The sequence below is a fragment of the Paramormyrops kingsleyae genome, chromosome 10 (assembly GCF_048594095.1).
Source record: "Paramormyrops kingsleyae isolate MSU_618 chromosome 10, PKINGS_0.4, whole genome shotgun sequence".
NCBI classification, from domain to species: domain Eukaryota; kingdom Metazoa; phylum Chordata; class Actinopteri; order Osteoglossiformes; family Mormyridae; genus Paramormyrops; species Paramormyrops kingsleyae.
The window spans coordinates 20,636,652-20,660,286 of NC_132806.1; positions in this window are offsets into that span (position 1 = coordinate 20,636,652).

Below are 23,635 nucleotides of genomic sequence, written 5' to 3' on the forward strand. Positions count from 1 at the left end.
CACAACTTAACAACCACTGCCACAGAAATGCAGTAATGACAAAGGGCGTCTCACCAATGCAAAACCATTAACCAAATCAGCATATGTGCATATGTGTGTCAGTGTTTGCTTGAGGAAAGGTGCATTTTTCATTGGGTGCATTGTTCTGGACTTCTAGACAAAGGGCTTCCAGAGAGGTACTGTAAATGCAGCATTTCAATTCATTATTAGAGTTAATTATGAAATAATTATATTTTATATGCGTGCCCTATTATTAATTATTCAGATACATATAATAATACATAGTATCTGATGAATATTTTGTCAGTTTAACTCATCTACTGGCACATGTATTAATAACCTTCAGATTTAATCTGAAATGTAAATATCACTTTCCTGTTAGTGTCATGTGCCACGTCTGACAGTCAATTTCACTATGACACGATTCCATTCGTGTGTGACTGCCAGATGAATTCTCGTCAGATGTCATATTTATGCTGAATTCTTTGTCTGAAATGACATTTAAAACATTGTCATTTTTTTCTTGGTATAAAAAGCTATTTTTGTAATATTTCATACCAGGGATCCTTGATATTCTCAGGCTCTGTGGTGTACAGGTATCGGTATAAATTTCCCCCTACGGTGTTTGAATGACAGGAATGGATAGTGACTATTACTGTAGTGTATCAGATCCTAGACATATGTCAATATGAGTGTTAATTATAAATTGCCTTTGACATCCTGATTGTGAATTTGGCAATGTCACAGTCCTGTGATGTCAGTTATGAGCATGACAACATCAACGATTTATGAATGCATATAAGCAAAACAATTCTAAGTGACACTCTTTGGGGCTGTGGTATGAATCAGGGGTAAGGAGATGCAGTCCTTTGAGAGTCATTGGAATTATCAGTTTTAATAAAGCTCTCAAATTGTTCAGCTTATTATTTGGTGGGTATTTCACCTCATCTGATATCTCTACTGTAAATCCAAAGAAAAGTGAAACCGAACTGATAATTGTAAAGGCTACCTCTCCGGAATCTGTTCCGGCTGCTTTTAAGGGTGTGAGTCTTAACAAGTAGCTTGTTGTGGCCTTTCTAATCTACCTAATGAAAAGCATCTCCTAAACAAAGAAAACTGAATTCATTAAATTGAAACCCACAGAGGACCGATAAGACATACAAAGACTGTTTAGATCTTTGACAATAGGAAGACAAGTTCAAATCTCAAGGAGGCCGCAATTTGCTCTGGCGTGGATTGCAAACATCCACACGCTCACAGCAGTCAATCTTCAGAGGTTAATTAATGATGGAAACAAACACTGTGCTATAAATTCCCAGATTTTCACTCCAGTTATGCTAGACTATGGTTCTGCATCTATTTCAAACCCACCAATGAGCTTTGAGAGCTCCCAACATCTCCCCGCCGACTGCTGATTTTTACCTCCATCATCAGGTTCTCGGTCACATTCAGTCCATGATCTGGGCTGCAGGACTGTGCACATGTGGAGAGCAACAATAAACCCTTTCAAATATCCCCTCGGTAGGTCCCATGAAAGCCAGGGCTTCCCGGCCGCAGGCCTTCTTTAGCATCGCTATCGCTACTCGGTCCTCTATGAATCTTTTATCAGTCCTTTTATTCATGTATAGTGAATTTGGACTGGTACCCATGAATAAAATTAACAGTAGAAGGTGGATTTTACTAACATTTACTAACAGCTACTGTTACAACTTGGATACTCATAATATTTTTATTAGGGACATTTTCATTTTGCCACATTGATTCTTTAGCTATTCACAAGAATCTATGTTAAAACATTTTGGGCCAGAATATAACAGAATTTGCTATTATGTTTTTGAAATATCTATAATCTCAGCCTAAATCTAACTTTGAATAAGTGGATTCATTCTAAGGGGAGAGAAGAATTGTCTTGCATATCATCTATGTCCTATGACATAGAAGATATTAAAAATATTTTAAAATATTAAAAATGATATTAAAGTGACATGGTGTTTGGCTCTGCAGTTTAAGATGCTGTGCAGGTCACTAGTTCAAATCCCGGGGTCACCCAAGCAATTTCACCATTGGGCTCCTGAACAAGGGCTTTAATCCCCAGTTGCTCTGGGATTGTCTGATGCTGTTTTCATAACTGTAAGTCACTTTGGATAGAAATACTTGCTAAATAGATAAAAATGTAAAAAGCAAGTCATAGCAATATATACCATTTATGATTGCATGTCATTTAGTGGTGATGAGAAGCATGTTACATCTGCCATTTTGTATCTAAATCTGGTGCTTTGATGCAGGGTGATTCCTCTCGGGGTTTCCAGCAGAAATTAGCCCAGGACCTTGGAGAAATATTTAATCCACTTCACGCTGGGCCAACAAGGCCTGTGGTCTTCTTTGATCATTGGGGGGGCAGACCTGCCAGGCCCACTGCCCCACCCTCAATACTCTGCCATCTTTGCTGAATCAGTAGGGCACATTTCCGTAGCCCCCCGCCCCCCCCACACACCTCTGCCTGCCACCCTGTCAGACAATATCTGGAGTACAAACAGGTATTTGGTGGCTGGAATGGAGGAGGATGTACCTCAAGACTTGACGAGTCGATGGGGACATTTAACAGCCTTTCCGAGCTGACAGGTGAACTTTGACCCTTCCCCTTGATTCATTTTCTGCCTCCCATTTTTTTCTTGACTTTAATTTTCTGGTCAGCTTCTTTAGCTGAATGTGTCCCTTTTTTTGTGTTGTCCTCTCTGGTCTCTTTGCCTCTGAGGTTATCGATCTGTGCTGGCAATCGGAAGGTTGCTGGTTCAAATCCTATGAATGCCAGGACTGATGCTACTGCATCGGATGCTCGAGCAGGGCCCTTAACCTGGGTATGATGTTGTCCTGTCGCCTATGGCTTACTCACTGGGGGCTTTGGGTGGGGATGCTGTAAAGCGCTTTGAGACGTTGTAATGTTGTGATAACGCGTTATACAAAAATAAATTTGTTTGTTTGTTTGATGTTAATCTACATCCAGCCGCACAAAGGGGGCCTCCAACTTACAGGGAAAATTTGGAGGTTGTTGGCAGGATTGGCACTTCAGCCCCTGGGGGGGGAAACTTACTCACACTGTTCCATTCAGACTCGTGTGATACTGTGGTATTACCTGCTGCATGGCTGCACTCAGGTTCTCGTTCCTCAGGTGGTTTGTTTTGTGGTGGGTGTGGCAGCAAACTATAATCGGCATGCGCTCCTTACAGATTTGTATTTAGTCCTTCATTCGGCCGATCTAGACTTTCCATATCATCACGTATCAAGCACATCCGCTCTGATTGGATGGTTCCCCACTCGGCTGAGCCACTCCCACCGGTTCCCTAAGCGACAGCAGCAGAAGATTCTGGGAGAACATGGAAAAGCTCGGTTCATGCATTTCAGCAGATAAGTATACCTAGAGGAGCAATTTCCATCTGAATTATACAAAACGCTTTCTCAACAAAGTAGCAGGGGGGTTTTAGCACAGCTGTCATCACATAAAATCTTGAGAGTGTTCCCTTTATTTCAGAAAATATCATTTTTATTAGGAAGTGGTACCACCACTGCTTTATAAGGGCTAAGTCAACTGTGGCTTGAAACTGGAGAGTACAGCTTTCATCACGCATTTATAAAGCTACTGTCAGCTGAGAAGTCTCCCAGCATCTTTGCCGTTAGCTTCTGGAACTTTCAGGGTACTAGCGCACATACGCACCCCAAGCACAATACACAAAACTATACGAAGATCGAAAATCACTGCAGTCGTACACTTTCATATAGTAAACAGATGCCCTCAAGGCGCCTTATGTGTGCAAAGGCATGCAAGCAGCGTCCCTGAAAGTAAAACACACAATTAAACACAGTTTCTAGCCCCCAGTCACAAGCTTGACCATTTAGAATTTGTAAATGATGTGCATAAATAATTCCGCTGATTTATTGACACACGAGGCACCAGGCGGATAAAATGATTCATCGCAGGGAGCGAACTTTAATATTGCTGCAGGTTTTGCTAGCAATTTTCAGAATCATATACAGTATATGTGCATATATTCACACACACACACACGGTTTATGTATATAATACTATATACTGTGTGTGTGTGTGTGTGTGTGTGTGTGTACATATACATTTATATAAGGCATCACACAAATGCATATCCATCTATCCTTTATCTATAACCACCTGTCCTATTCAGGATTGCGGGGGTCCAGAGCCCATCCCAGAGGCTATGAGTAGCGAACAACCTAGAACGGGACACTAACCCATTGCGGGGCACACTCACACCCCATTCACTCACACCCCATTCACTCACACCCCATTCACTCACACCCCACTCACTCACACATGCACACCTATGGGCTATTTGGCAACTTTAATTAACCTCAGCACATTTTGGGATATTGTTGGGAAACCAGAGTACCTGGAGGAAATCCCACGACGACACAGGGAGAACATGCAAACTCCACACACATGGAGCCACGGTGGAGACTCCAACTACTAGGAGCCTACTGTGCCACCCCTGGTATGTATATAATAATAATTATATAATAAGTGTTTTATTGATTATTAAAATTCAAGTAAATCCTTTTCACATTTTTATAACTGACATAAGCCTGTCAGGATCCAGTTGGTCTCTTTTTGGATACAGTATCCTGGAGGTTCTGAAAATTAAACTTTAAAGACTCTTAAAAAATAGATAATCTGCTAATCTTTAAGAAAAACAGAATGACACACTAGGAAATAAATATGCAGGTGTTCTTTTTAATTCTAAATGCTATTTGTTATTTTTGTGATAAGCTGTATTTTACTTATCAAAACTCTAATGCTAATATATATCACAAGCAGCCATCATCATTTATCCTGGTCTGTTTATGCTTTTTTGGACTCGTCCTTTCAGCCTTTTCTCTTCTGCATGTTAATTGCAAGGAATTAATCATTTTTATTTACCTCAGACAAGGATTTATTAACTGGTCTTATTCAAATTTAATCTGTTTACTGAGTAAGTCTATCATTCTAACTAATGTATCTGTCCATAAAAGGCCAATCAAACCCAACTGACATGCTTTAGTATAACTGTGATGACCACATAACATTAATGATGCTTTTAATGAAAAACTGAGGTATGAAATAACTGACGTGACATGAGAATTTCAATATATATTGTATACATCACTGGAAGTGTTGGGGAAGTAATACATTAGACAGAGGTGGAAAGTTCAGGTCCAGAAAGTACAAATCCAGACCAAGGTTTTGTTTCAGCCAACCAGTTGAGTATAAAGAGTCACAGTACTCAGCTGGTTGGTTGAAAGAAAACACTGGTCTGGATTCGTACTAGAACAAAAGAACATAAGAAGTTTACAAATGAGAGGAGGCCATTAGGTCCATCAAGCTCACTCAGGGAGAATTCAACTAATAGCTTAAAAATGTTAAGATCTTATCTAGCTCTGATTAAAAGGAACCCAAGGTTTTAGCTTGCTGCTTATATTTTATTTTAATTTTCCAGCCTTACTATTGTGACCTTTCATGCCTTGTGACGTACATTGCCCAGGTCCACCTGTAATGATCAAAGCCAGTAGGCTGTTGCGCAAGTCTCCAAGGATGAGCTCCAGCCGGGAGCCAGGAGCGAGGAGGGAGCAGAGCCTTCTGGGAGGCGCCTTTTCCTCCATCTCCTGTCGATTGGTCCGGGCTCCATTTCCACAGCCGCTGAAACACTCCAGCCGCGCAGACGCGACGTGAATGAAGCGGCAGACAGAGAAATATGTATGCTCTCACAGAAATGAAAAGAAGAGGGATGGAAAGGAAGACGCAGGACTGCAATGATGCATCTCCCTCCCATCAGTGCTATCTGCAGGTCTGAGCCGGGAAGGGAGCTCGTGCATGTTAATAAATTTGCACCGAGGCTCCCCATCACAGTACCTGCGGACACGCTACACTGTAAACACGCTCTGGCCCTCACAAGTCACCCTCTCTCCCACACACGCCCTCAGCTTCATGCTTTGCAGTTTGCGTTTTATCATCCATACGTTAGCTACTCCCGCTCGTCCTACGCAGGGTCATGCGGGAGCTGAGCCTATCCCGGACGCAGGGCAGGGAATATCCCAGGATGGTGTGGCAACCCATCGCAGGACGCTCTGACAGTCTGGGGACTGTTTTTGGGTTGGGGGGGTGGGAAGCTGCAGAACCTGGAAGAAACCCATGCAAACTCCTCATGCTGGGACTCAAACCCCGGTCTGCAGAGGTGTGAGGCAATGAAATTAACTCCTGCATCACACATCATTCCCACATTTAATGCAATTTCAATTTATTTTTGTATAGCGCCTTTTATAAAGCGCCTTATATAGCCCCAAGACACTCAATTACTGCATCATTAATACAAAAAGGTGCAAGGAATAGGGATAAAGACAATGGACATGTCTGAAGACAACGGAAGAGAGAAACCAAAGACTTCCAAGCTTGGAGAAAAAATACCTCTGGGGGTCCAAGATTGACTGGCAACCCCCCCCCCCCCCCCGCCCCCCCGGGGCAGGTTACATTATAGGCATGCTAACATTATAGAAACCAGCAAAACTGCCCTTGCTGTAATAAAAGCAAGGCGTAAACTGTGGTCATAGTCAGAGTCCGTCAGTGTGCTATATGTATATTCTGTACTGTATACCGTTCGCTCCACTTCCTACACGCCACGCATTTAATCTTCCGATCTACGCCCCTCACCTGCTCCCCTGGGGAAAGGCCCTGAGGGGTGTGCTGGTTCCCAAACCCTATCTCCACCCACAGCATTCATAAACACACAGAGCGAGTCTCGCGCCTGTCAGGTAAATAGGAGAGACCTGTTTGGAGGAATCGCCGTGAGTGGCAGCTCTCACTTTCCACCTGCCTTTGTTCTGTCATTTTAAATCAGCACCAGCCGTGGGTGGCAACAGTGACAGAAAAAAAAGTATCTATTAAGTACTTTACGCCGCAGTCTTATGAGGACATGCATGCTGTAATGCGCGCATGTGATGCAGCTGGCCTACTCACGCATGTCAATCTGAGGGATGAATAGCAAGTTTTTTTATTACAAAAATGTGCATTTTACTGAATTTGGACAAAGTGCTCCATTTACAAGTAATGCAAAGTACATGGCTGATATACATACATGTATGTGCATGTATGTTTACATGATAGTTTCAGAGATGTGTATTTAACATATTGTGTGCATGTGTGTTTGTGTAGCAGCTTCTGAGCTGTCTATACTTAATATGTTGTGTGCATGATATGGCGGATTCTGAGCTGTGTGAATTTAACATTTCATGAGCATTTGTGTTTGTCACTGCAGTCTCTGAGCTGTTTGTATTTAACGTGTTGTGTGCATGTGTGTTTATTGTGGCAGTTTATGTGCTGTGTGTATTTCACTTGTATGCATGTGTATTAGTGTGGCAGTTTCTCAGCCGGGTGTGTTTAACGTGTTTGTGTGCATGTGTGTATTAGTGTGGCAGTTTCTCAGCCGGGTGTGTTTAACGTGTTTGTGTGCATGTGTGTATTAGTGTGGCAGTTTCTCAGCCGGGTGTGTTTAACGTGTTTGTGTGCATGTGTGTATTAGTGTGGCAGTTTCTCAGCCGGGTGTGTTTAACGTGTTTGTGTGCATGTGTGTATTAGTGTGGCAGTTTCTCAGCCGGGTGTGTTTAACGTGTTTGTGTGCATGTGTGTATTAGTGTGGCAGTTTCTCAGCCGGGTGTGTTTAACGTGTTTGTTTGCATGTGTGTATTAGTGTGGCAGTTTCTCAGCCGGGTGTGTTTAACGTGTTTGTGTGCATGTATGTATTAGTGTGGCAGTTTCTCAGCCGGGTGTGTTTAACGTGTTTGTTTGCATGTGTGTATTAGTGTGGCAGTTTCTCAGCCGGGTGTGTTTAACGTGTTTGTTTGCATGTGTGTATTAGTGTGGCAGTTTCTCAGCCGGGTGTGTTTAACGTGTTTGTATGCATGTAAGGATTGATGTGTTTGTGCTTTGCTTTTCTTGTCTATCACGCCAATACACTTGAATTACTCAAAGAAGCAGAGTCTGACCCTGTTATTATGGCTCAGTGTACAACAGCAGAGTGTCTTTCTTTCTGACGGTGTAATTACCTTTCTGACAGTATCCACAGGTCAAGGCTCCTGCCGCGGCTGGTCCACACTGTATTAATGGCTGTCTCTCAACCCAGACATATTCACTCCCCCTAATATTGCCCGAACGTCTCTGTTCCTGGAAAGCTCCAAAGTCGTCCTCCCATATGCCTGCATGTGTGTCAGCTCGCCCCTCCGAGGCCAGATGGGCACGAGGAGCCTGTCTCATGCATCTGGAAGTCTTTCCAAAACAGGTGCCCCATTCCAAGCCAATTTGCCCAACTGTATTTCGCTTATGGACCTTCCTGGGGCGACTCTACCATAGAGCCTCTGTATTATCCACTGATAACATCTCTTACCCTTGACTGACCCCAGGCATCACTTGGAGAGCAGTTTCCTGAGTGACAGGATGAGGGGAAGCATGGTAGCATTCTTAAAAATGGTGACCCACACGGTCGCAGGCTTTTAACAGCTGCACAGTGGTCCATTTCACTGCAAGTACTTTGTCGTTGTTCAAAACATCGAGTTTCTTTTAATTCAGATAGCGTGGTAGAGCCATTCACGCAATGTAAGGATTGGCGATGAGTGGATCAGGGTGATAAGCCTCTACTGTAAACGAAAGACCGCCTTTCTGACCCCCGCCTGTGGCCAAACAGTCACATGTCTGTGGGTCCTTCAGCGAGGCCCTTAACCCCAGCTGACCCTGCACTTTCACCCCACCAAGCTATGGGGAGCAAGATGGGGTAGGCAAAGAGACGAATTGATATGTACTTGTGCAAACGGAAAATAAGGAATTATCCTGATGATACTATTTTCCTATTAACACATTAGGAGATTTACTGAAGTTGTGCAGGATAAGTACCAATCTCAAGCACATGACAGCCTGTGGTCCAATGTGGGGTTCAGGCCTTCATGGTCAGAAGATTCCTTCCTGCATATCTGGGCTTGGCGGCAGACCAGACCGAAGCAGCTGAAGAGTCACAGAGCTGGCGATATTGATCCAGATCAGTGGTCAATATCACTCCCCCGGCCAGGATCGATGCCGCTGCTCTCAGCCATTGTACGGGTACTGACACATCCTGGGCTATGCATGTGTAGAAACAGATAAGTGTCTGCATTCGTTTGAGTGTGTTCAAATACGCAGATACAAAAAAAGCATTCAGAAATGTGTGGTGTTGCCAAAATCAGCCACTTTATGTATAATAATATTTATATTTTTAAGTGATTGTTGTGCAAATCATATGCAAGTATATGTTTGAATAAATAAGTCATGTGAAGCGTAAATATCCAGTCAGAAGATGAGAAGAAACGCTGTCGGCATTAGGGGTTTCTAGCCTTTGGTGACTGCGGACTGCCACACGCTGCAAAAAATTTAACAGACTGATAAAACTTGTTGACCGGGGATGGGGAGGGGGGGTGTGGAGGATTGATCGTGAGCCAGATTTAACAAGTTTAGCCTTTTCTATTTTTTTTCCATATGCGGCAAGAGAGCATGCACATCGCTGGTCATTTATTTTTGAAAATTAAGCAACCCCTCCCCCAAAACCCCATCTTCCCACAACCTGACCTACAGGTTCACTAATAATAATAAATGTATAAGAGAATTGCGACGGTCTGGCATCTCGTCCATACTGTGCCCCGCCTTGTTCCATGTGCTACCTTGAATACGGTACAGACTCATTTTGGTCCGGTTGAACGTATGCTAGGATCCCTTTGAGCGGAATCATTGCCTGCTGTAAAACAATGGAGGGAGTAATTCACTGTTATGGCGTCCTTCCGCGCCCAGTCCAACAGCTGCTCTCCATCTGGCCTCTATTAGCCGGTTTATGGTTTTAATTGGAGCCCTGCCAAGGGCAGATGTGCCCAAGGCCCGAGTGCTGTGACACATCTCCCCCGAAGGCCACCGTAACCTGTGTCGACCATCTTTACCCACGGTGTACCGCAGCGGACAGAAGAGCTGGCGTGGGCTGGAGGGGTGGAGGGGGGAGTTCGGGGGGGGGAGGGAAATTACCATAAACGATTCCGGTTCATAAAAAGAAGGATTGGAGGGGACGTGTTATGTTCAGGGCACCAATTAACAAGAACAGCTATTAGCTCAGACGTGGGGCGGATACTGAGTGCATCTTAAACAGCCCGGCGTGGGCTCGCTCCTGTTTATGTCTCTGTGTGTTTGCTTTCCCTGTGTGTGTAAGTGCTTGAGCACCTAGCGTTCGCTGCGTTTGTTGTCTGACACATTAAAATATTTGTAGGGAAGGGGAGGACGGCTGCGAATTTCAGTCCCAACTACAGACCAGCCCTGCTCCACCTGTCTTGCTCCCGTTCCTGCAAAAGAGGCGTAGGCCGATGGTGAATACTCGCGACGTCTGCACCTCCATATAGCTACGTACCGTCCTTTACTCTCCTCTTTGCCCAGTTAAATATAGCTCTCCTTCCTTCTCCTCAACCCAGAACAGGCTCATTTAGCCCATGTAAGTGTGGATGGCTCTTAAAACACAGCATTCCTGAGAGAATATTTTTAGCTTTTTTTTTTTCTTTTTTCAGGTATATCACTAGAACCTATACCATACTGTCTCCTAACCAGTGCTAGGGGCAGGGGGAAATTAAGCAAGGAGTCTAAGTCAGGCTTCAATGAAGTACCGTTAATACCTCCACACAAGCCCAGATGTGCACACCCAACCCTAGCCCCGTTCTCTAGCTCTAGGTACTGTAGGTGCCTTGCAGCATTTGCGTTATTCAAAAATCAGCATTCACTGAGCCTTGCCCTCTGAAAAACACAACCACCTCAAACCCATTCTTCCTGCACTTTATACATAACCTCTCACCCATCCCACTCAGCTTAACCATAGATCATGGTCGGGAATACGATTACAAACACTGACCAATATGTCATGTTGACGTGAGCCCGGCTGGAGGCCTGAGCTGTTGCTGCCAATCGGGTCACCTAAATGTCAGATCCCATCGGGTCCCGATTCACCCGGAAACCAAAGGACAGAGCTCTACCACTTGTAGGACCAGAACAACAGCCCACTAGCAGCAGTGGAACTGTAGTCCCTTCATTAGCATCACATGCACACTCTTGGTGGGATAAAAGAAATGTAAATATTTTACCTCCCATCTTCTGTTTCATTTCTTCTAGTTCTTTACCTTCCTTAAAAAATAAAGAATACACCAACGGAAACCCTATAAAATGCCTTATGTTTAACATAATAGTACTGATAATGACAAAGGCAGCATATTTACTATTTTCTGTTTATATCAGTTATTTCCTTTCACATAAATGAGATATGCGAAGGACTGATATTATTCCTGCGAGGAGATGATGTGTGCGCACATTATGCGGAAAACATTTTATACTTTGACCAAGAAAATTATGCCTAACGGGGAGCTGTTTTTTTTTTTCTTTCTTTTTTCTTTTTTTCGAACACTCCAAATGGCTTTGAGGAAATGCCAGAGTGCCCTCTAGTGGCTACTGTGGAGGTTACACTTTAAAGGGATCTGGCTGCTCGGCAACCTTTAAAATGGACAGAGAAGGTTCACACTACTGACAGACGTCAAATTGCCCTATTTATTTATTTAGCAGAAGCTTTTATCCAACACATCTGATACACAGCTTACGATTTAAAAAATATATTAACAATTCTCATTCCTCATTCATATGCTAGCTGATCTCAGTGCTTCCAGCTGATAACGCTGCAGCCAGAAAGCTGAAATGAGTGCTTTGCTAACAGGCACGATGTCAGTTACCTCTGCAGGATTTGAAAACGGCCTCTTTTGATAGTAAGACCAGTGCCATTAACGTCATGGTGTTCTAGCTGAGCTGCTCCACCTGCAGAATACCGCCACCCCATCCTTCTGACCAAATCAGGGGGCCACTGAACCCCAGGGCAGAACCTCAGGTGCCTGAGTTAGTCACCCCCACCTTCCCCTCTCCCCCTATCAGCCTAGGGTGGCCATAGGAACACATTCCATCCCCACATCAGCTCCTGGTGTTCGAGGGCCCAGTGCAAAGAACAAGGCTGACCCCAGATATTAAATTCCAGACCTCCAGGCTAAGCATAGAGGTGTCCGATTGGACCCACTGTGTTCATTTTTCATTATTATTTTTATCATTATCAGTTATTATCATCATCTGTCCCACCGGCTTAGGATAAATATCTGGAAGATGGATGGATCCCAAACTCTCATTCGAAAACCACAGCAAGGGCTGTAAAACTATCGGACCAGCTTCTAGAAAACTCTCATAATGGGGAACCGGACGGAAGAGTGTTTTTCTCTATCTGCCCGAATGCCATTCAAGCCCTCTCCGGGCCGGGACACGCATGATGGGGATTCCATTAGAGGCCAAAATGGGACAGTGACACTATTGTGAGCAGAGTGGCATTGTGTGCTTTTGCGAGAGAGAGCAAGGACTAATCAGGGCCCTCGGAGCACTTCGGTGAATGGGCTCCTCGCCCGTGAGCGGGGTAGCAGAGGGATGGAGAGTAGAGGAGAGGGAGAGAGAGGAGATCTCACACACAGCTTCATTACTAAGGAAATGGCAATGTAAGGCCTAGCTGTGGCTTCCTCCTGGGGGCGCCGTTGTGCTTCGTGCAGGCATTTATGGAAAGGACACCCTCAGGGGCAGAGCTAATGGAACACCCACACCGGGGAGGCCTTGAGGTGCAGGAGGTCGCAGACAGGGTCCTCCTTCCTGCCCGGGGCGTGACACGTTCACTCTGTGCACTGTTTACCACACATGATGTAATTATGTGCAAGGTCCACGGCAATGAGGATGCATGCATCCCATTCGTCTGACTCACACGTGACACTCGTGCCTTTTTAAGTTGTTGTTGTTTTTAATTCCGGTGTTTTTCTCCTAAAGCCCCTTGCTCTATGTGTTCTTTTGCTCAAGTCTTCGCTTCACTACCAATGCTAATCCCCCCCCAGCTCCCAGGAAGCGACAACTCCTGTAAACGCACATTAATCCGCATTCTTTTTTTTTACAGCAGTTTAAGTTGCTGTTTTTTTTTTCTTTATTAGAAAAGTTGCTGGCAACAACAATGTTTGATTTAGTGTTATGTAATAAATTTATATGAAAATATATTAATCATCTCAAAATGTTTTCAATTAGTGCAAATGATCGCCAGTTTCAGTCATTCGGTTTTAATTAAATGTTCATTTAAAAGCCCGCACCGTGTCATAACTTAAAGCCACTTTAATGAGGAAGTTAAAAGCGCTGTTTGTCACATAAACAATTCAGTCTAAAAGATTCAAATAAATCATAGATTCTGTAACGTTTTCCAGAGTGTTTGTACAAGACCTCATTTACGGCCTTCTGTGGCAAATCGGGGGGGGGGGGGGCTGCGGAAGACAGAAATGCTTCCCTGGATTCCCCTACATTCCCTGGAATACCATAGTCGCATCTGCTATTGTCCACTGGCAATTAAAAAGGAAAAAGAAAAGCCGTCCGAGTCACTGGAAGCAAAAGGAATCATGATTTTTTGAAGAAGAAGGAGGAGGAGGAGGGTGGGGGGTAATTTGATGAAATCATACCAACAATTTTACATTTTCAAATCCCACCTCCAGCTCCTCATGTAGAAGAGGTTTGCATCCTCTCACCCTCTTTACCCATACGTTTGTTCTAGAAACACTGGTTTTTGTGTGTGTCCTGCAATGGATCCACATCTATGGTGCTTATGGCTACTTCCTCTTAATTGCCCATAGTGTGTAATTGTGTGTGTTACAGTCTGTGTCCTGCAATGGATCCACATCTATGGTGTCTATGGCTGCCGCCTCTTAATTGCCCATAGTGTGCGATTGTGTGTGTTACAGTGTGTGTCCTGCAATGGATCCACATCTATGGTGTCTATGGCTGCTGCCTTTTGCCCTCCACAGCCCAGAATAGGCTGCAGCCCCTCCGGGATCCATGACAAGGATAAACGGATATAAGATTCATAAATGTAAAATTGTCGTGTGCTCCCTATTCCCTCACCACATTGGTCCCCACTGCTTTCTTGTGCTCCAGGAGTAATGATGCTGAAATGAATAAGTGCATCCTTCAATCGGCATGAATTGTACAGTGACAGCCAGGCATTCATTTGCCAGTTTCAAACAAAGCAGTGTGGCATTTTTGACCATCAGCTTCCCATCATCAAGTCAGCACCCAGGAGGGCATGCAGACTACAGCCCAATTTCACTTTTTCTTCACAATTACAGCAGTGAAAGAACTCATGCAGTGCTATTTAAACTGCCGATTATATATGAAAGTCTTCTTGAAAAACAAAATAACTTGATGACTGTTTCAACGCAACGCCATACAAAAACAATTGTGTCTATTAACTTGCCAAGTATGTAAATGGAGTTTTAAACTTTACAATTATCAGTCCAGCTGTTGCAAATTGTTTCTTGTATTTATTTTCACTTGGCACATTTTAAACACCTCACGTACCTTCTCACGTTTTGGATGGTCGAACATGGCAGGTGGTGTAATGAAGGTTTTGCGTTTTAGGCTGCAATGTGGCAAACTGCGAAAATATGCATGAAAAAGGGATAGAGGTCAGAGGTCAAAGCACATTAGACCTAGAGGCATGCAAGAACACCAAACTATGCGAGATGCCTCTGTCACTGTTTCACCTGAACACCACGGTAACAATATCGTCCCCTCAAACCGGAAGTGAAAGGTCTGGTGTGTTTCTTCATTTGTTTTGCGTGTCCAACAGGCAGCTTTCTTCCTAGATTTTATTTTACTTTGATTTTCACTTTGATCCATGTATACTTAAAGTAGCCTGTTAAATCCAGAAAAAAAATCTAATGCATGAAAATTCCAGTAAATTTGCATCCACATTTCAATAAGACAAATACTGTATATTTCCATTATATTGGAATAACATATGAATCACCTTGATACCGGTGATCTCCTTTACAATGGATTTGGAACAATTCCAATGACTGTACTTTGTTTTAATGTAAATATTTGATTTTGAAGAATAACCACTCATCTGTGGATCTGTTTGATTATGCATGAATTTGTGATGATTTAGGGATACAGCTTGACATTTTGAGAATCACATCAGCTTTTTTCGAGAACTGCGTTAGTTCCTTTGGTAAATGATATAACACGACCAGGAACTGCTAAACGCGTAAGAAAAATTATTAGATTTTTTTTTACAGTTAAACATTTTAGCTAAGTTATGCAGAATCCATGTTCCTTGGCTTATTTTAATTTTGGTGATTTAATGGCATTCAGTTACAGGTAAGGTTAAGGGGGAAAGATAAGAGGCAATTATGTCTGTCATGGGCTAATGGCCTTTGTCGTCTGTTTTTGTTGTACTCTGTGACCTGCACACACAAAAGTTGGCCCTTCGACTAGTTAAGCTCCTAGTGCACTGGCTATGAAGGTAATTGCTATTGTAACCCTGAACAAGGTACTTAAACAAAATTGCTCCAGCAAATATCCAGCAGTACAAATGGGAATCCATAAAAGCACTGTAAGTCACTTCAGATAAAAGCGGCTGCTGATCAAGCTAATTATGCAAATCGCTCTGAATAAGGGGACCAGGTAACTGTAGCAAAGAAATGTAGATAAGATGGCGCGTGTTTGGGTAAATCTTCAGATGATCGTTTGGTAACGCTTTACATTAACTTCCACTTCATTATGCATTCATAGGACATTCAGTGCACCTTCAAAATAAATTCATAGAGCATTCATAAGCAACATGTAAGTATGCCTTAATACCCTAACATATATTAACAGCATTAATTTACATTAATAACAAGCATTATAATGCAGTGTTTGTTATTTACAAACAAAAGTACACTAAAGTATATTAAAGCTGTTAAGGTTTGTTAGCATGTTAAGTTATTCTTACATGCTACTTATGAATGTTCTATGATCGCGTTATGAAGGTGCACTGAATCTTCTGTGAATGCATTATAAAGGTATCATGAAGGTGCACTGAATGTTCAGTAGTGCTTTACATTAAGTGCACTTTCATAATGCATTCATAGAACATTCATAAGCAGCATGCAAGTACACGTCAATATCCTAACATCCCTTAAGACCTTTAATATACATTAATATCAAACATTACATGATTATACAATTATAATGTTTGTTAATATAATATATATGTATATATATAATATAATTATATATAATTAATATAATATATGTATATATGTATAATAATATAATATATATGTTTGTTAATATAATAATATAATGTTTGTTATTAATGTACAGACGCTCCTCTACTTACGAACGAGATACGTTCCGAACGGCTGTTCATAACTTGAAATGTTCGTAAGCCGTTATTCAACATCATTTTAAGGGTTAAATCTACATGCATAAGTAAGTATGGCTCATGCCCTGCTCGTGCCGATCCTCCTGTGTGCCACGCCCCCCTCACTACCTCGTGTGGAATCCCTGTGTCATCAGCTGTTTCTAGTTGTGTTAATTAGTCTTGTGTATTTAAGTCTGTTTCCCGAGTCCGATCATTTTGTCACGCATTCGGCGTGAGGAAGCAGCACAGGAGTCAGTGAAATCAGGTGAATACGGGGTTTATTTCGGGGAAACACACTCAGGAACATGAAAATGACGTCAAGACGTTAATGACCGGACTGGGGAAACATACTCTAATGCGGACATAAATATACAGCAACAATCAACATGACTTGAAACAGCTGGTAACACGGGGATTCCACATGAGGTAGATGAGGGGGCGTGGCACACAGGAGGCTCAGATGATCGTGGCATGACAGTATGATATAAAGTCAATACATGTTTTCTTATCCTAAAACACATTACTAATGATACATAAAACAAAAATTGTTAATGGATGCACAGAATATTTCACAATAAAAATGAAGTAAACTTTCATCTCAAGAGAGCACGTCTTGCCGATACGCAAGTACAGAATTGGAATGCTGGGAGTAAGCACGCTACGCTGGTGTGCGGCAGGAGTAGCGGCCAGAATTACTAGGCGGAATTGGCGCGCAGAACAAACTTTGATGATGCAGACAGGAAATGAGAGCCTAATGAATGCAATTTAGACTTGCAGTCCTCTTCATTTGTATGTCTGAAAGTTCGTAAGTTGAAGGTTCGGAAGTAGAGTAGCGTCTGTATATTACAGCAGTTAAGGGATGTTAGGATGTTAAGGTATACATACAGTACATGATGTTTATGAATGTTTTACGAATACTTAATGAATACATTAAGAAAGTGTACTGAACGTTTTATGAATGCAATATAAAAGCATTATGAAGGTGCAATTAATGTAAAGCGTTACCAAATGTCGTATGGTTGCATTATAAAAGCATTATGAAGGTGCAGTTAATGTAAAGCGCTACTGTTCTTTCTTATGCATGCTTGTTCACTCCTGTGGCATTTTCTGAGGAGGACTGAGGAGGGCAGGAGGGCCACAGGTCCACGTCACTCAACTGAGAGCTGCTGAAAGCTCAGAGAAGGTCCAGAACTCTGCAGGGCATAAGTTAAAATCCTTGACGTCCGTAACATCTAAGCAGTGCAGGCGATGCTTCATACATCAGTCCAGCTGCCAGCTTATAAGCACCGAGGCTACAAATCATCTCCACAGCACGACAAAGGCCAGCATGCTAATTATTCGTCATCGCATATAGACTGATTCTATAGAAATCAGAATCACTTGAATCCACATAGCTGTAAACATTAACGTGTGCATCATACAATTGTGCTGGCAACTGATGCTAACTTTGAGCAACTAAAATTCGAGCATTGTATTGTTTCGGACTAACCTGAGAAACAGTCCCATTCATCTTATTACAGGGAGGAGGCAGGAGCTGTGAAATATTATTACCACGGCGAAGAAGCTAACTTTCATCCTCCTGTGCGACTTACTGTAAGCAAAAACAGATGCTTTTGCCAATTCTGGAATGACTGAGGGTTAGCTATTCAGCAAAACAAGGCGATTTGTGATAATGCACATAATTACTTTGAGGAGAAGAATATGAGGTGGAGAGAGGGGCTTTGAGTGCCTCGTTATCATTTGGCCAAAAAGAGCATGATTCATATGGTCGCTAAATAATAAAAAGGAGGGGGAAGGCTTTGCAGAAGTTTGGACTTGCCATCTGTCAGGAATTGGGGGTCATTTCCCAGAACGAAGAGGATTTGGGTTTAATTAACCAAAGAATTTAGTGAAAATGTAATAAGTGCTTTAACCTCTCTCAGCAAATGGTCCTGAGCAAAGAAGCAAGCTATAGTACAAAGGGCCCGAGATATTTTTTAACAATTTTTTACGACTAGGGGGGCTCCCAATGATAAACTTTGCCAATCGGGGGGGTGTAGCACACAATAAGATTTGCTGACTAGGTGGGAAATTGATCACACGGTACAGATTATATCAGTCCAGTACAGTATATCGAATCCACCAGCTGGGGACCAATAGTATAGAGGGAAGAGTGGCCAGCAGGGCGGCGCACAAACATCTGGTAGACTATCGACCTTGCTCTCCCTGTGGCTATAAAGAGTACCCCCCCCAGGATAAAAAGAGAAGGGCCCCCCTCTAACTAATCACTGAAATATTTCCCAGATGCAGACTGACAGCTGCCAGAACTGACCGCTGAGCAGTCGCCTGGCTGAGCCCCTGCAGGAGAAACTCCCACAAACCCCACAGCCTTGGCCCTCACTGCACCACCTGCCCCTCACTGCACCACCTGCAACTTTAAATAAACACATCTCTCTGGGGGCTAAATAGCTGCCTATCTCCAGTTGCTTCTAGTACATTACAGGTCCTAGATAGAGGTTAGATTTGTGGATCAGGGGGCAAGGCAGGTGAAAAAGGAAGTCAAGGGCAATTCATTGACATTCAATTCTTCGTTTATTCACTGTATTTTTATTCTTAATTCTTCTGTTTTTAAAATATATATTTCTGATAAAATGTGTCACATGCCTTCCCTTAAAACACGGCATTATGCAAAAGCACACAATAAAGATAACAGGCCTCATGGAAAAAAAATGTGATTGGGGTAGACTACACAAAACCAAACCATTAAGCATTATGTTCAATATGTTCAAAATGCTTTGTAAGATAAGAGTGTTAAAGTGTTTTTTTTTTTATGTTCGGCAACTGAAATTTCCTGAGTATGCTTCTTAGACACTTTCTTGTAACCTTGTTCAGTCATATTCACGGCGATAGAGTTCGTTTAGTGAAAATTAGCATTTCCAAAACAAAGTACGTCGGCTAACCGAACTGAGTATCAAGTGTTTTCCTCCACAGGTCAGTGCTCTGCAATGGAAAAAGTACATATCATAACTGAATCTTCAAAGGCCACCACTGCGGAGAATGTTCTCATAGCAGAATTGCCTAAATTAAAAGGAAATGTAATAGGGTTATGGCATGAAGCTGCTTTTTTATTCTAGTCATAAATTATGTTCCATTGTAAGACAAAAACACAACTTAAGTGCATTACTAATCAACCAACAACGTTGGTAAATTCAGTCCAATCTGTCAATCCCTTCCCAGTCTGTTTCTGGCAGTTAAAGAGTGGCGGAAGTTCCACAGGAGGCTGGATTGATTGATGAACGGTTCAGGATTTCATACTCAAAACACTGTGAACCTTAGAACAAGTGGAGCATCTGTGAAATCACAATTTTGTCCCCCTAAACCAGCTTAGTGTAAAGGCAGGTCACTCTTCATTGCCTTATCTATGACTCTTGCTTTCCGTATTGGTTCCAGTTAAGCTGCTAATACCTTACAACAGTCATGAGTCTAATAGAAAAGAAGAAAATGGAAAATGACGACTAGAAGGTTTTTTTTTCTAGTCCAAGTATGAAATAGACAATTTTTCCTTGTGCAAAGATACTACATGCAAAAACAAGTATTGCTGATGTTTGGTTAGAACTTGAATGTTAATATATTTGAATATATTTTGCTATGTTCACATGAGAAGCACTTCTGTTTGTATTTACTGCGATATATAATGTATTTGGTTATTTGTTCTCTGTGTATAGGTTTCCAGACAGAACCTTGTTTTGGAGGGAACAAATGTGTCAGTGTGTTCAGTAAGAAGAGAGAGTGCTAGCAGAGCAGAGTTAAGTGTCCGAAGTCGTTTTGGTTAAAAACTAAATAAAGAAAAGTACTTTTCCCTCAGCAAGTTGCTTTCCTCTGACTTTGATTAGCTGTCACATGCACTCTGAGGCAGGCTGCTGCCACATACAATGGCCTGGATTCCAGGGTCCTGGATTTTCAAGCTTTCCAAGAATTTCATCACCACAAGACATCCTGACATCGGCCCTCCATCGCAACTGTGATGTCAAATGCCGTCAGCCCTAAAAGGTGAAGTTGTCTCATTCTGTTTTTTTTTTCTTCTTCCCCAAAGGTCATATTTCAAGTCAAGTAGAGTGGGGGCTTTACTGTCACACCCACCACGGACGGTACACTGCATATGGTGATGCAAAATGTTCCCCAGACTGTTGTCTCACATATACACAGAAAGTGTATGGATAGACACAACCAAGTAACCAATGTAAAAATTTAAATTAAGGTAAAAAGTTCCTAAGTACAATTTCCAGAATTTCCAGATCCCCCGCCCACCCCGTACGGTGAAGGACAGACCACATTCAGTCACTTTCAGCTTAATACAAACAAATGATTGTATACATATATTTCCTGCTTCAGTCTCACTTTCATCACGCTACAGAGGTATCTTCGCTGACACATATCCATGATCGTATGGGATTTCCCGCCGAGAATGCATTGTGCCCAGAGACTGCCGCACAGGCAGAACCTTAAATATACGAGATACAACTTCTGTTTCAGATTTGTGGTTCTGTGCATTCCTAGACATTTTTTAGAGTATCATACAAATAAACAGGGTAACTCTAAGACCAGAGACTAGGACTGGCAGTCCTTTGTGGGTTTCCCAACCTGCTTAGTCCTTAGGAAGAACCAAGACTTGGAAAAGAGATTCGCTGGTTTCTGTTCTGATTCTTATACTTTATAACACAACCCTTCACCTGCAAAGAAGTGAATCCCGATCTGAAGGATACCCAGGACCAACATACAGGTGAATTCTTTTACAGGGAGAATGCAATTTATTAAATAACACATCTCAAGCTGAAGATTGCGATTTTTACAGGATCGGGGAAGCGTTAAAATAAGTGTAATGTCCGCAGTGTTTTGGAAGAGGAAAAACAGGACTGGTGCTGTAGCAGAAAATCTAAATCAATTAATATGGTTGCTAATTAGCACTGAAAACAACAATAAGCCATCTGTAAAGGCCCAGGATTCACAAGTTTTCCTTCCTTTTTCAAACAAGAGTGTTATAGCCTTGCAGAGGGTGACAAACTGTTCAGAGACTAGAGAATGAGAGGTATGATTCACATCCATCCTTTGCCGTCATTTCATTGGCTCGGCTGAGTCTCTGCCCACAGTCCAATCAAAGACAAGGCCTCTGTGGTAACACCTCGCAGTCACCATCCCCAAAGCAGACCACCTCTCCCAAAAAGTGTCATGCCCTCTGGAGTAGTGGCCTTCAGTCCATGGGCCTTGACTGAAGCTTCGTTTACATATCATTTGCATGCAATTTACATTGCATTTACATTTAATTCATTTATCAGACTGCTTCATCCAGAACACTATAAAAAGCACTTTAGCTAAGGTCCAATAGGAGCACTAACAGAAGTGAGCATACATTAATTGCAATGTACACAGTACATATTTTCTGTGACAAAATATATATATTTTTCAACCCAGCAAGAAGAAAAACAAGAGGACAAACACAGGTTTATAGTCTTTTAAGTGAGATCTCTGATTGCATTCCACCACTGTACTAATTTTACAGAGGTGCCCAAATAGGAGAACTGCTGGTGTAAGGTAAACGTGTGAACGAGAAAGAAACTCAATGACGGATGACTGATGAAGGGTAGCGACTATTTACGGATTGTTTTTTAACTGCAATGCAGTTGTAGTTTAGGATCTGAGTTCAGCTCTCCCTTAAAAGCCAATTCTCTGCGTTTTTTTGTTTCTTTAGCAAAATGGTTCAAGTTGAGTCTGCAATTTCTTTACACCTCTGCCCCAGATCGTGCGGGAATTTCACCCCCACAACCAGCACCAGCACACATGCCATAAAATTTAAGCGCGATTTAACACTAATTAAAAGAATTACTGTGACAGGAGGCACCTGTAGATATACACAATCCTTAAGGTGTGTAGGTGCCCAGTCTGTCACGGAGAAAGTGACCCTTTTGTAATGAGCACACTCAAGCCTCCCAGGGACATTAATCCTCTTCCATGTCATCCTACCGTTTCTGAAACGTTAGGCCAGCGTTTAATCCCGTCTAAAACTGCACGGCCCCACTGCAGCCTCATTTTGATCACGCTATCATTTTCCTGACTTACGGACACTCGCCGTGAACCGCAGAGAGCATCCTGATTTATTCTGTCTTATTTAAGCCCGACCCAAAAGCAGTGATCTTCGTTTCTCTCCCCCACCTGCACAATTACGGGAGGCGAGGCAGGTAGAGTGCGGGCAAAAGATGAGACGGGTCACCTCCCCCTTACTGAGGATGACCCGCTTGCTGGCTTTCCTCTGGTGACGCGTCTAATTAGACAGGGGCGAACATGACCTACTTAACCCAAGCAAGCGATGGATCTCGGTGCCGTAATTGGCTCAGAGGCGTCTGAGAGGAACTGGCTAGAGCACCTGGCCAATTAATGATGCTGTCGGCCAAGACGTGGCTCACGGAAAACCACTCCGCTTGAGAAAAGAAAACAGTTTTGTCCTGACAATTGAACTTGCCAGGTCCTCAGTTGTGCTCTCTCTCTCTCTCTCTCTCTCTCTCTCTTTCGGCTGTTCCTCCCTCTAATTTGAAAAGGTTCTTCCAGAAAAAAGATGGGATGAAATGTTTTTCTAATTCAACAAAGGATGAAAAGGAACAGGGCCCTGTTATTTATGACAAAAGGCAATTTCTAGTTAATAACAGTAGCTCACTACAAAGCCAGAATCACTGATGCCTTTAAGGAGCACAACGGCACCGAACTGTGGGGGGTTAGATGGCAGGAAGTTCTCAAATGGAGCGCATCAAAGGTGCTCTTCTGCTGCCAAGGAAATGGGGCATCTGTATGGATCCATTCCCCTCAGCTCCCTCGACCAATGAGCAGATAAATAAATATCTTGCAGAGGCAGCGACAGATGGAGGTGTACTAGTCCAAGAGGGAGCTCACGCACTTGCACCTCGATCCTCTACAGCGGATGCTCCAAAAATAATGTGGAAGGAAATCATCAGATCATCGGAGAGAGGAGCGATAGAGGAAGGGCTGAATGTGGATGCTGCCTTTAAACACCTTGGACTCAGTACTACGATGGAGACGTCATGTTGGAGACTGCAGAGCAGAAGATAGGCCATGATTGCATGCAAGGGTGTAGGAGAGTTTGATATTGGGGGCGGGGGGGGACAAATATATTATTTAAATGAATAGGCTTATTTTTGAGGGGAGATTAATAAAATCAAGTTTAATTTGGGGGGGGGGGTGGGTCTGAGGGGAGACATGTACCTTACTTCTATACCATAGATTGCATGTCAAGGATGCCACTTATGCTG